This window comes from Silene latifolia, chromosome Y, assembly GCF_048544455.1.
Source record: "Silene latifolia isolate original U9 population chromosome Y, ASM4854445v1, whole genome shotgun sequence".
Taxonomy (NCBI): Eukaryota; Viridiplantae; Streptophyta; class Magnoliopsida; order Caryophyllales; family Caryophyllaceae; genus Silene; species Silene latifolia.
Window position 1 is genome coordinate 342618125 of NC_133538.1, and position 14863 is coordinate 342632987.

The 14863-nt window shown below is 37.3% G+C and overlaps 1 pseudogene; it reads left to right on the top strand.

The window, feature by feature from the left end:
* The first annotated feature begins 8175 nt into the window (after positions 1–8175).
* On the top strand, positions 8176–10383 carry LOC141631516 (uncharacterized; annotated as a pseudogene).
* Positions 10384–14863: the final 4480 nt, after the last annotated feature.

Here is a 14863-nt window from a genome sequence, read left to right on the forward strand (position 1 = left end):
CAATGTTTCAATTTTAGCAAGATGGTCAAGATTTAGTTTGCCTACTTTATCGAAAGCGGATTTAGCATGACTACATTCATCACTAAGCAACATAGCAATTTCTTCAAGTTGCTTATTATCATATCGACACGAGGTAAGGTCAGATAGCAGTGAGTCTCGTTCTTTAATCAAAATATCAACTTGAATAATTAAAGACTCGTTTTCTTTTTCAAGATCAGAAACAACAGTTGAGGCAACTGTTGATTTTGACGAGCTAGCAATATTCGTGAGAACAAGGTTTTCTTTCCTCAATTTTTTAATTTCTTTTCTGAGTGATGGAATGATGTTACTTTCTTTTATCTCGTCTAGACACTCTCTAAGACCAACATTTTCTTCGGCAATTTCCTCAATTTTAGTTTGCAAATCATAGAGTTTATCGTTTTTAGCAAGACTCTTGTCAAGTACATCATCAAACATCAAACAAAGCTTATCCTTAGAAAAAGTTCTCACCTTGTTCTTGAGATTCATTACCTCGGTGTCGGAGTCATCACTGGAGTCGTCGGAGTGCGCCATAAGACAGAGTGCGAATTCTTTCTTTGAAGACTTGGGTCCGTCAAGATCAAGACGAGTTGTCATACAAACTTTGGCATCTAATTCTTCCTCAAGGACTTCATCCTCATCGGAATCAGATACTCCCCATATTGCAGACATGACTTTATGCTTAAAATCTTTCTTTGAAAAATCTCGTTTTTCTCTAGATTTGAACTCATTCCACTTGGGGCAATCTTTGATAAGGTGACCTTTCTCACCACATTTGAAACAAGCCACCGTGGAATAAGATCTCTTCTTTTGAGAACGTTTTTTGTTAGTATTGTTGAACTTCTTAGGATTGTGACTATTGATCATATCCGCTATGTTACGTGAGTACATGGGTTGCTCGTCATCTCCATCGTCTTCCTCATCACTTGAGGTTGATTTGAGAGCGAAACCTCTAGCTTTGGAACTTTCACCGGAGCGCTTTGCGAGACTTAACTCGTGTGCCATGAGTGAGCCCATTAGCTCATTGAGGGATAATTTGGACAGATCTTTAGCCTCCTCAATAGCCGTCACCTTCGGTTGCCATTTATCACTTAGGCTACGAAGGATCTTTCAGGCTATATCCTCGGATTCAAACTCTCTACCTAGACCTTTAAGTTCATTAACAATACTAGAAAAGCGAGAAGAAAGACAATTAATTGACTCATCTTTCATCATATTGAACATCTAATATTGTTGCATAAGAAGGTCAATACGATGCTTCTTGACTTGGGACGTTCCTTCATAAGCAAGATTTAACGTGTCCCAAATCTCTTTAGCCGAGGTACATCCGGAGACGCGATTGATATCTTGTTCACTGATGCCATATTGAAGAATAGACATGGCTTTAGAATCTTTCTCGACTTTACGATAGTCAGCCTCGACATAACTTTCCTCACTTTTCACGGCATTGTTCCCATCAGAGTCAGTAACCGTTATAGCAAGGGGACCCTTTTGAATAATGACCCAACACTCATAATCCGTACTTTTGACGTAGTGCTCCATACGGTGCTTCCACCAGGAGTAGTTATCCCCATTGAAGATAGGGTACTTAGTATGTTTCCCGTCCATGACTATAGGATCAACTCACTGGTAGTTAACCGGTTATCAAGAGCACAAGGCTCTGATGCCAATTGAAGAGTCGAGGACAGGGGCACCTAAGAGGGGGAGGGGGTAAATTAGGTGTCTATTTAAAATTTAAGGTTAATGAAAGCTTCTTTAAATACTCTTAAACACTTTAAACAATTCTTAGATGAAAGGAGAAGTCGATACTTAGAACTAAAGAGTTAGAAGTATTCAACAACGATTCAGCAAGTAGAAGTTACAGTGTACTCAACAGTTGATTCTGTAAATAAAAACGTGAGTAGAGTGTGCATCGGAAATAAAATGAAATAGACACGACTAACGATGTTTTTAAAAACTAGTTCGGTCACTACTCCGCGACCTATGTCCAGCGCTATTTTATTAAACATCTCAGAAGTAAACTCATACAAACTAAGACCACCCCGAATAATAAAACAACTCCCCAACCTACTCCGGTTGCTATTGCTTAAAAGCTACTCCGCTTCCAAGACTTTTGCTTTGGGCTACTCCGCCGAAAGACTCCTTGCTTAAAGCTACTCCGCAATAAGACTCTTGCTTTGAGCTACTCCGCCGAAAGACTTCATGCTCAAAAGCTACTCCGCTTCGAAGACTTCGTGCTTAAGGATAATTCTATCCTAAGACTTTTGGTTGTACCCGTTTGTTACAAGACCACTTATCTCAATGTTGTTCACTCAATTGAACGGAGGAGATAAAGTTTAAGTACAAAACACGGGATCCTTGAACACGACTAAAACGACTAGGTGCAACAACAAACTTCAATTAAAAGACTCAAAAGATAAATAAACAAACTTGCAAAAGATTCAAAGATTTGAAAATGATAAACGGTTTTGCAAAGTTAATTTACTCGATTGAAAGCTTAAGTCTTATTTAGTTTAAAACTCGTTTGTTGCACACTTGTAAAAATGAATTAAGCAAGCTATTTATAATGTTCAAGTAGTATACTTTACATTAAAATATCTTACACTCATAAGCACAACTGATTAAAATAATGTAAGTAGTTTGCTTGGGCAACATGCAAAGCCATCCGAATTCTTCACCAAGCAACCGAGTATTCTTCCTCAAGAAATCGGTGCCTAAGATTGCAAGAAATCAGATTGTGCACACACACAAAAATAGGCTGGGTTTTTTTAACAAGAAACAAGCATAAATGGTTGTGTTTATGGGAACCATAAACATTTCCATAAATGTAAAAGCAAACAACCCATTTATAGTAAGTGTCTTATTGTGCAAGCAAACTCCTTAGCAAGTCATTAAAAGCTCTATATTCTTTAAAAGACTTCAAAATAATTCCAGAAAACATTTGTGAAAGTTGAAAGCACTTTAACAAAGATTCAAATATTTTCGAAATATTTATTTCAAAGACGAGCCTTAATTAACTGTTGACTCAACTGTTGTTTTTGCACCTAAACGTAAATTCGTGTTAAACGATCACCTTACAACACATGACATTAACACTAATGACTATCTTTATCTTTGATCTTCATGATGACATTCTTGATAACCTTGAATTGACAATTGGAGCTTCATGCTACATGGTTAAACTTAAGAGGCACACAATTTAATAACAAATGAGATTAATTTGTCTTAAGGCATCATCAACACTAGCTTAATCAAATTGGGTTTCTTCAAATTGTCTTTCCCCTTGGGCTAAAGTTATACCATTTAAAGTTCCATTGTTTTGTAGCTTTAAAACATTTTGTGACAACACCTCCATACATAGCACAAACAGGTAAGGAGAGAGGGGGTCTCCTTGTCTAAGCCCACACTTTGGCTAGAATAATTGAAGTGGAGCACCATTGAAAAGTACCTGATATGACACTGTAGTCACGCAATTCATTATTAGAGTTATCACTCTTGTCGGGAAACCCACTCTAGACAGGACTGCTTCAAGGAAGATCCAATTTACCCTATCATAAGCTTTACTCATATCTGCCTTGAAAGCAAAACGACCAGTCTTGCCCTTTTTGTGTGAATTGACTTTGTGCATGGCTTCATGAGCAAGTAAGATATTATCCGAGATTTGTCTTCCGGGAAGGAAGGCGTTCTGGAAATCCCCTATCAGATAACCCATCACCTTTGCCAGTCTATTTGTGATGCATCGCGAAACAATTCTCATGATCACATTACAAAGACTAATCGGTCTATAGTCATGAACTCCTTCTAGATTATCACATTTAGGAATAAGAGTGATGAAAGTTCTATTCAGCTCTTTGAGAATCGCACCTGAGTTAAGAATAGAGAGGATCACCTTTGTGACATCCTTTTTAACCAGAGGCCAGCATTTCTGATAAAAATAGCCGGTATTCCATCCGGACCCGGTGATTTTAGCGGTCCCATTTGGAATACCGTGCATCTCACTTCCTTAGGCGTGAAAGGTCGTTGTAACCAGTCCGCATCATCATTCTTGATCCTCATATCACATTCATTAAGTAGTTCATTTAAATGTTGTGAGTGGTGTACGTCCTGCGCAGTACGTTCTGGGTTGAAAAGCTTGACAAAGTTTGTTTGAAAACTTTGTTTTATCTTTTCTGAATCAAAAACCCATGTGCCATCTTCTTCTTTAAGACCCATGATAAAATTCCTACCTGCCCTCCCCTTAACCCAATTGAAAAAGAACTTCGTGCAAGTATCACCCTCGACCATCCATTTCAACTTTGCTCTTTGTTTCCAAAAGATAGCCGCTGCTCCTGAGAATTCCTTCACCTCCTCATTCTATTTACAATACTCCTCGTCATTGCCCGTCGCAATAGCCCTCTCCATACCTTTTTCTAGATCCTGATCGAAATCATTCCATTTTTTGTTCCACCTTTGGCGCTTATCCAAAGCCCACCTTTTAACATTTTGTCTTGTTAATGCCGACTTCCTAGCAACTCTGTAAGCCGGTGTTCCTACCACCGGTGTCAACCATGATGCCCGTATTATGCCCATGCATTCTTCATCCTCCATCACCCAAGCATCAATTTTGTACGGATTTTTATTGGTATTTTGAGTAAGATGTAAATCAAGTTCGAAGGGTGCGTGATCCGAAATTTGGATTGGATAGTGTTTAATTCCGGTATTCGGAAAGATGCTTAACCAATCCTTAGATCCCATTGCGCGGTCAATTCTTTCATAGATGCGCTTATCTCCTTTTCTATTATTACACCACGTAAATCTTGGTCCTTTAAAAGAAATGTCCACCAATTCATTCTTAATACGCCATAAGCTAAATTCATAAGCTCCTTGAATAGTCCTTGTACTTTTGCTTTGTTTATCAACCCCAAATTCTACTTGATTGAAGTCCCCCACAATTATGTATGGATGATTCAATGATTCAATACACTTTTCCAGTTCCTCGAAAACCGTTTGTCGCCTTTGAAAACACGGTGCACCATAAAAGAGAATAAGATACCATAAACGACCTTGACATTTTTCCACTAATAAAACGATAAAGTTATTACAAGACACTACATGGCTCATTCTAGCCTCCTTGCGCCAACCTACCCACAAGCCACCCGAACTTCCAATTGCGTCAACACCCACAAAATCACCAAAACCAAAAGGCCTAAACATCGGGTAGAGGTTACACGCATTACACTTAGTTTCAATAAGAAAAACAAATTCATAATACTTACTACTAAGTAACGCTCTAAGTTTAGGAATTATAGGGGCGAGCGTATTGTTAAGACCCCTACAATTCCAAATTAACCCTAACATGGCGAGAGAGGAGATTGATTAGGCTCAACCTCCGCAAAGCCCCCCTCCTTATCATTATCACCTGAATCAGAAGAGTCCACCATTTCCTCGTCTTGAATTATCATTCTAAAACCCTCCCTGGCTTGTACTTCCTTCTCTTTCCAGCTCCTAATTCCATGGCACTTATTTTTGGCTAAATGAAGTAGATACCCCTTAGCCCTTTCAACCGAGCTCACAACCTCTTAAGGGATCAGATCATCAGATATCATAGTTGAGCATTTCCTCTTCCTAGCTACTGCAGTGACCTCAGAGAAAGCATCAGTTTCTGCTGAACCAGACTGGCAGTTAACCAAACCCATGAACCCTTCAGTAATACTTCATCCATGTTAGCAATAAGCCTTGATGAAATCCCAAATTGAGGGAAAAATAAATCTTTCTGAGCTTGATCTTTCCCGCCAAGTGAGTTGCTCTTCATCAGCTTTCCTTTCCCTTTAACAGCATCCCAATCCTTATCATTAGCCATCGTTTCTAGATTGCATTTCACTACCTCCTCAAGAGGCATTAGAGAAGAAGAACCCATCTGTAGTTCCAGATCTTTCCTCACAATAGCATCAGGAATAATGGCAAGCACATCACGTTTGCCTCCCATTATCCTTTTTCCTCCCACAGCTTCCTTTCCATTGCCAGAAACTTGAGCACAATTTAGTTGCAGGTCTGTATTGACAGCTTCAGAACTTTCATCATTTGAATTCACTTCACCTGACCCATCATTCCTAATGTCAGATGCGTCATCATTTTCAGAACTGCCCATGACCTCATTACCACCCAGAATTTGTTCAACTGGAGTGGTAACTTCAGGGAACTCCTCAATGTCCACCTTAGAATCAGAGCTAATCATGATAAAATTCGAGTTATAAGTTTCCAGGGTTGCATTGTGATCATTCTCACTTCCTCCTCCTCCTTCATGTTGTTCCTCCTCTGGATAGTGGTATCTGATTGGGATCCCACCTGGTGGTGGATCAAAAGTTTGGTTAAGACCACGAAAATCTGCAGTAGCTCTTGGCCATTCAAGGTCACTCTCTAAACTTTAGATGCTCCTATTGTGATTTAGTAGAACTTGATGGAATGAATATGCTATTGTATATCAGCAGGTGTTTAAAGATTTAATCTTTTGGCTAAATTTTAAATTTTTTTTGCCTTTAATTCCTCTCTATCTAGCTAGGCATTAGCTGGTCATGATAGAGGTTAAATAAAGTTTCTATTTATTGTGGTTAGTTATTTTATATGTTTTTGTTTTAGTAGGGAAGTTTAAGTGTGCAAATTGTGGAATAATGAACAAAGCATATGTTTACTTGTAAAGTAACAGTGATATTTGGGTGAAGGGGACATGGGGTTGCTAATTGTTTAAAGTGAACACGATGGTGATTAGTTAGGGTATTTTATGAGGGTGTTTTATACTCAGTTTTTATAACGAGTGTCAAGGGTGAGGTTGTCATGAGCTATACTTGCTTTAATTCCATTTTTTTTCATGTTTTAGAGTTGAAATTGATGGATGTCATATCTGGCATTATCCATGATAGAATTGTCTTCGCACATGATAGTATGGGACCAAAGGGATTATGGTAGCACTGCTTGAAGATTGGAGATGAATGAGGGACTGAAGTGATGCACCTTCATGCTAAATTATTTCAGATTATTTAGATTATACTCTTGAGTTTTGAAGTTGTAACGATAAAATGTTAGTAATTGGGTCTAAAACCCATGATGTCCTACTCTTTGTAGAGGTGTATTTATCAAGCTACTTTGTATTTGATTATTTACTTAATTCTATTAATGGCCTGTTTGGAAATAGGTATTTCATTTGCAATTCCGGATTTGGCCCAAATATAGTGTTTGGGCTGATTGCATAATTTGGATTTGGATTTGGTTGAAATCCTATCAAATTCTAAAGACTAATAAAACGGCCCATTCCAAATCCACACCCTTACCCCTCCGTATTCCAAATTACAACTCCACTTCACAGTCCACATCTCCCTCAACTAGATTCATCAACATCAATTTCATCGACAAAGTTCATCCCCAATTTCTAGGGTTCGTGTGATTTTTCTTGGGTTTATAATCATCGTTTTTCTTCTCATCAACATCCATCAGAGCAATCCAAGTATGTTTACGCCTCTTTCAATTTTTCTAGGTTTAAATTTCTAATTACTCTTTGCTAAATTATGATTTATGTGTTGAAATTTATCGTTTCATTTTCATTGAATAGCTGATATTCGATTTTTTTTGTGTATTGAAGTTTATAGTTTGATTAGTTGATTGAATTGTTGATATTCGATTTTTGTGGGTTGAAATGTATCGTATGATTAGTTGTTTTTCAATTTTTGTGAGTTCAATTAATTTTTCGATGTAGTAATTTCCTGAATTATTCTATGCTTCTGTAATTTTCTGAATTGTTCTATACTTGTGTTTCTGAATTAATTTGTCGTAAAACATAATTGAGGTGAATAATAATTAGTAGGCCAAGAGTGACAAGTTGTTTTTCTGCAAATATGTTGGATAAACTCTCTGGATCTTTCTGCAAATTTATCGTTTCATTTGTTATTTTGTTCATTGAATAGCTGCAGCTTGATTTTGTGTGGAAATGTATCGTATTATTAGTTGTTTTTGAACTGTTCTATGCTTCTTATTTGCTTCAATTTGTCGTAAATGTGCGACTTATTTGCCAGTGAATTGATAATTGAATGCTGATGGAATGAGTAAAAAAAACTAAACCAAAAAAAATGAACTATTTACATGATATAATCTCATTATAATTTTTCAGCTTTGCGTGTATTGAGTAATATGGCGGGTAATAATGAAAGGGAATCACTGAAACGTGTCAGAATAGAAGAAGAAGATGATGATATGGAGCTTTTCACGCTAGTTGTGGGTTGTGTTGTCGTTATAGTAGGAGTGTTGAGTTACAAAAGGTATAAGATTAGGGATTTGCCTTGGAACGAACACGAACGTTCACAAAAAAGAGCAATTTGGGTAGATACATTAAGAAACAATAGAAAATGTCAAGAGCAATTGCGTTCCGATATGCGTTGTTTTGAGAAATTATGTAGGATTCTGAGATCAAAGGGTGGGTTAATTACCTCTAAAAACGTGACTAATGAAGAAGTTATCGCATTTTTTCTCCACACCCTTGCTCACAATTTGAAAAACCGAACTATTCAAGCTCTTTTTGCACGATTAGGAGAAACCGTGAGTTGCCAATTTCACACGGTGCTCCGAGCTGTTTTAAAAATAGGAAAATACTACGTGAAGGAAGTTGATACTACCACTAGTTTTGTCAATGATCCAAAATTTAAATGGTTTGAGGGTGTGGTTGGCGCCCTTGACGGCACTCATATAGATATGACTGTCCCTTTAGAGGATCGAGGTAGGTATCGGTATAGAAATGGTCACATTAGCACAAATGTTTTAGCAGCTTGTGATCCAGATCTCTATTTTACATATGTTCTACCCGGGTGGGAAGGGTCCGCTTCTGATCAACGTGTCCTCCGCGACGCTCTTTAAAGGCATGCTTATAATCTTAAAGTACCAAAGGATAAGTATTTTCTTGTGGACTTAGGGTATACCAATGGTGAAGGTTTCTTAGCTCCATATAAAGGTACAAGATACCACTTAAATTTATGGCGAGGGAAAACCCCAACAAATTCCAAAGAGCTTTTTAACTTGCGCCATTCATCAACTCGTAACAGAATTTAACGAGCATTTGGTTGCATTAAAAAGCGTTGGGCTATTATGAGGACCAGTAGCTTTTATGGTAAAAAAAACCCAAGTCAGAATCATAAATGCTTGTGTCATTCTACACAACTTCTTAAGATTTGAAAAAATGGATGAAACGACGCTAATGAATGAGGTAGAACAAGATTTACAAAATGCAGTGGTACAAGAAGAGGATGGTGGAGAAGATTATGTAGTGAGTGTTAGACAAACAGAAAAGTGGAATAAGTTTAGAGAATATCTTGCAGCAAAAATGTGGAACGATTATCGAGCTAGGAGGGGTATCTGACTATCCTCTAACTCCTTAAAAAAGAGGAAAATGATGGTGGTAAGTAGTCATTAAAAACTCTTCATTTTAGATTATGCTTCCAAGTCATGTTTACAAAACTTCATTCAATTGTTCTCTGAAAAACATGAGTTTGTTTGAATTTGTTTGCTTATTCTGTCTAAAATCTTGCAGCAAAAATGATTGTCTTTCTTTGGTTAAAAGAAACTGTAAAACATTATTTGACAGTTTCTGCTCAGTTTATCTTTGTTGATCTGTTAGTTTGAGTCTGGAGAACATTGTTTGATTCTTGTTCTGTTTGAGTCTTGTTCTGCAAAAATGATTGTCTTTCTTTGGTTAAAAGATTCTGACCTATCTTTTTATAGGTGATGGCTGAAAAAAGAAAGCAAGTTTTGGTTCCTACACAACCCAAGAAGAGAGGATATATTTCTTGGAATAGCCAAATGGATGCACTTTTAATCTCGGTGTTTTATAATCAATTAAGTCAAGGAAACAAGGGAGATGGGGATTGGAAGCCTCAAGCCTACCAAGCGGTGGTAGATGAGGTAAGAAGCAAGCTAAATGTATCCGTAACTACTGAAAATGTGAGGAATCGTGTCAAGATTTGGAGAAGGCACTATGGAACTATCATGGAGATAAGAACCAAAACAAAATTCAAGTGGGATGAGGAGAGGAAAATGGTGTTAGTACCACGTGATGATCAGGATGAATGGGATACATATATCAAGGTAATGCACCTGCCTTTTATTATCTTATTTAGCAATGCTACGGTGGTTTATGACTAAACATCAGTATATATATTTAGTATGTTTGATATGTGCTATTGGTTCTTGTTGCATTCGTGGGCAGATAAATTATCCGTGGGGCCTGTGGTAATGAAAATGGTCGCAACTCTAAGCTCTTGATTCTTATATATGTGTACATTGCTATGCTGTTGAAGTATTGTTGTTAAGAGTTCAGATCAGCTAATGTATCAAAAGCTCTACAGTTGAATATCACATAAAATTATGAAGTAATTGAATTTAATTAACAAACAACATATGATGCTAACCTATAGACGACTCCAATGAACAAATGAATGAAAATGAGAAAATTAATAAATGTGTTGAAAATTAAAAGGGTTGATGAATAAGAAGTAAAGAGTAGAGATGAGTAAGAATACTAGTGGTGGGAATAAGCACAGACCTTTTAAGTATTTTAATATGTGGAGTAAGGCATCTGGTTTTCTAAATTGTGTGGCTTAAGGTTGGAATAAGAATGTGGCAGGGACCAAAATGTACAAAGTGATAAGGAAATTAAAACTCCTTAAAACTGATCTCAGGCAGCTCAATAAAGACATATTCTCTGATATTGAAAATAAAACTGATCTGGTACATACCCAATGACTCATATACAACAAAGAAACTTATGAGGAACCCAGGGATTGATTTGATTATCTTTGGAGTATGACACACACAAGGAATTTCAGGAGTTACATGTAGCTAAAATGGAATTCCTAAGGCAAAAAGCTAAAGCTCATTGGCTCAAAGAAGGGGATACCAACTCTGCCTATTTTCATAGTCTGATCAAAGCTAGAAGAGTTAAGAATTTCATTCATCAAATAGAAGATCATGAAGGGGGTACGCACATAGAGGAAGCAAGCTTCCAACAAGCTTTCCTGAATTATTATCAAATGCTTCTTGGCACACAGAAAAGTACAATAAAAGTGAAATATAATATAGTGCAAAGAGGAAAAGTGTGTACTGAACAACATGAACAAGCTCTAATGGCCCCTATTACCCCTGAGGAAATCAAGCATACTATATTTCAGATCTCTAATGACAAGGCTCCAGGTCATGATGGCTACTCAAGCAAGTTTTTTAAGGACTCATGGGATGTTATAGGTAATGAGGTAACTGAGGCCATTCTTTATTTTTTCCAGTCCGGATGCTTATTAAAACAGCTGAATGCCACTATAGTTACTCTAATTCCTAAAGTGAATAGACCTGTTAATGTTCTATATTATAGACCCATTGCTTGTTGTAATGTGAGCTATAAGTGCATTTCCAAGGTGTTATGCTCTAGATTGGCTGCTGTTCTCCCTGAGTTAATATCTCCAAATCAGGGAGGGTTCATTAAAGGAAGAAGCATAATGGAAAATATCCTGATTTGCCAAGATATTGTAAGATTATATGAGAGAAATGCAGTATCTCCAAGATGTCTTTTTAAAATGGACCTTCAAATGGCGTATGATACAATTGAATGGGTTTTCCTGGATGACATGCTGAGACCCTTAAAATTTCCAAAGCAGTTCAGGATGTGGATAATGCAGTGTGTCACAACTGCTACTTACTCCCTTAATCTTAATGGTAATGTATTTGGTTTCTTCAAGGGGAACAGAGGATTAAGACAAGTAGATCCTCTCTCTCCTTTGCTTTTTACCACTTTCATGGAATACCTAACTAGTCTGCTGGCCTACACTACTGAGGGACCTGGATTTAAATATCATCCCCTCTGTAAACCCCTCAAGCTTACTCACCTTATGTTTGCAGACGATCTTTTGCTTTTTTGTAAAGGAGATGTTCAATCAATCATGACTATTCTCAGAACATTCTCTACTTTTTTAAAGAGTTCTGGCTTAAACATGAGCAAAGGAAAGTTCAATGTTTATTTTAATAGAGTGAATGAAGACCTAAGGAAAGACATTCTTCAAGTTTCAGGCCTTGTGCAAGGTAATCTCCCTTTTAGATACCTTGGGGTTCCCATAAAGACTACAAGACTGAATGCACATGATTGTGCCCCACTCATTGATAAGCTTATGAACAGAATCAAGGGTGTTGGAACTAGGAAACTATCCTATGCAGGTAGACTAATTCTAGTGCAATCAGTTTTGAAGACCCTCCACAACTATTGGGCTGCAATGTTTATTCTCCCTAATGGAATTATATCCAAGGTGGAATCTATTTGCAGAAATTTTCTGTGGGATGGGGGAGTGGACTGTATAAGAACACCTCTTGTCTCATGGGAAAAAAATTGCAAGCCTAAACGAGAAGGAGGGCTGGGTCTCAAAAATGATGTCTTGTGGAACAAAGCAGCGGTTGGAAAATTGGTGTGGTGGATAGCATCCAAGTCTGACCATCTCTGGGTCAAATGGATAAATCACACATATCTAAGGGGCCAGAATTGGCAAACTTATTCTCCTTTCACAAACTCAAGCTGAAGTTGGAGAAAAATTTGCCAAACTAAAGAAATCTTTACCGATGCCTATACTCAACAGTTATGGAAGACTCAGAAGGGGCATGAATATACCATTGCTAAGGGGTATGAGTTCATTCGCCAAAAACAGACTGAGGTTCCATGGGTTTCTCAGATTTGGAATAGGTTGACTATCCCTAAACATAGTTTTCTGGTATGGATTTATCAACACAATGGATTAAACACGAAAGACAAGCTACAAAAGATTGGGGTCAGTGTTGATTCTGCTTGTTGCATATGTGGCCAAGACAGGGAAGACAATAACCATCTGTTTTTCTCTTGTCAATACAGTAGACAAATCATATTTGAAATTGGGAAATGGTTAGGAATGAATATACCTTACCAGAACTTGCATATTTGGAGAGAAAACAGAAGGGGATCTAAACTCAAGCGAGGCTTCATTAATGCAACTCTGAACGCCTGTATGTACACTATCTGGTTCCAACGGAATCGCTGTCGCCTGGAATTGCAGCTTCTCAGACTCACCATTGTTGCCCGACAAATTGAAGCTGAAATGAGAAATCGCCTAAGAAGCTTGATTGTTCTGCCCGTGAAAGACAAAGATAAGCAATGGATACAAAATATTCTTGCTCTGGATTGACAAAAAAGAGGACTTTATGTGTTGAGTAATGGAGGATACCTCAGTGAGGAAGACGATTACCCTGAGTTTGTTGTCTGATTTAGGGTTAGTTTATCTGATTTTGTTTGCTTTCCCCTTTTGTGCTTAAGGTATTTGAGTCCGTGGGGTGGGCCTATAGGAGTTGGGCTGGTTTCTTATTCTCTTATAGTTTGGTTTGAGTTGTATGCTGTACTTTGAGTGCGGGCTCCTCTCAATGTATGGTGACGATCTTTTTGATGTCTTACATTTTATCAAAAAAAAAAAAGAGTAGAGATGAGCGAGTACCCGAGAGTTGTGACAGGACTCAGGAGTACTGAGAGTACTGACTGAGTGACTGTCTCAAAAGAGCTACCTGCTATTCCGTCTACCATGATAAGCTTACTCTGACTGAATTTCAACAGTATCTGGTCGAAATTCAACAGTCTAATGTTGTTTGTTTACTGTGTACATATACTGTACAGTTGCTTATCATGTTTTCTTTGTTTACCTGCAACTCTTACTAACTCTCAAGTAATCAAGTGTCTGCATTGATGGGTTTGTATTTACAGAAACATAAGTTTGAAATAAATGTACTAACAACTCAGACCTTGTCTGTTTTTTCATTTTTTTGCAAGAATAATTGAAGTTATTGTGCTTAACTTTATTTTGTATCTAATAGGGTTGATAATTGTCTAAACCGAAAGATTAACAAACTGGGTATTTCTTGTATTTTTATCCCATGTAAACTTGTATTTTTTGTAGGCCAACCCAGCTGCTTCATCTTATGTCGATAAATATATCGAGCATTGGGATGATATATTGATATTACTTGGACCCGATAGAGCTGTTCGTAAAGGAGGGGAGCACTATGAAGAGGGTGCTACTATGACGGACGAGGAAGCATGTGATGGTTCAACTTCTAGCATTGATACTACTTCAACAAGCTCCAAAAAGAAGCGAAAAAGTGACAGTCTAGCGGATGCGGTTACTCAGGTTGCTGACACACTCAAATGTTTTGTTGAAGCTATACTTAAAGCAACTCCAACTTCGGGAGGAAAAGAGATATTTGATGAGGTTTCCAAAGTTGTTGGCATCCTCCGTCCTCAAGTTCTACAAGCTGTAAATATGTTCGTGGAGGCACCGGTGAAATTTCAAGTTCTCAAAGACCTTCCGAGTGATCAAAAATTAGATTGGGTTTTGCTTTGTCTTGATGAGCGTAGTAGAGCATTCTAGTTGGAACCATAGATCGATTTTGATTATAGTTGGACAATTTGTTGCAATAACACGGTTGTAATTAAAATATATGTCGAATGATTATTTTGTGTTGCGGAAAATTTTAGCCTAAAACCTTGCAATATGAGTTAACTACTTGGAAATTGAGTTTGTATCAAATTTGGATTTTCAAATTCTTTGTATTGCCAAACATAGAAATTGCATTTCAAATTCTAAATTTCAAATTGTTTGTTTCCCAAACAAAGAATTTGAATTTGAGAATCATGATTTCACATTCCTAATTTCAAATTGGTCATTTAAAATGAAATTCAAGTATCCAAACGGGGTCTAAATGAATTTTTTTTTGCAAGTTATATTTGTGTATATGAACAAGTAGAATTTGTTTAAAAAAAGAAAAAGAAAAAGAA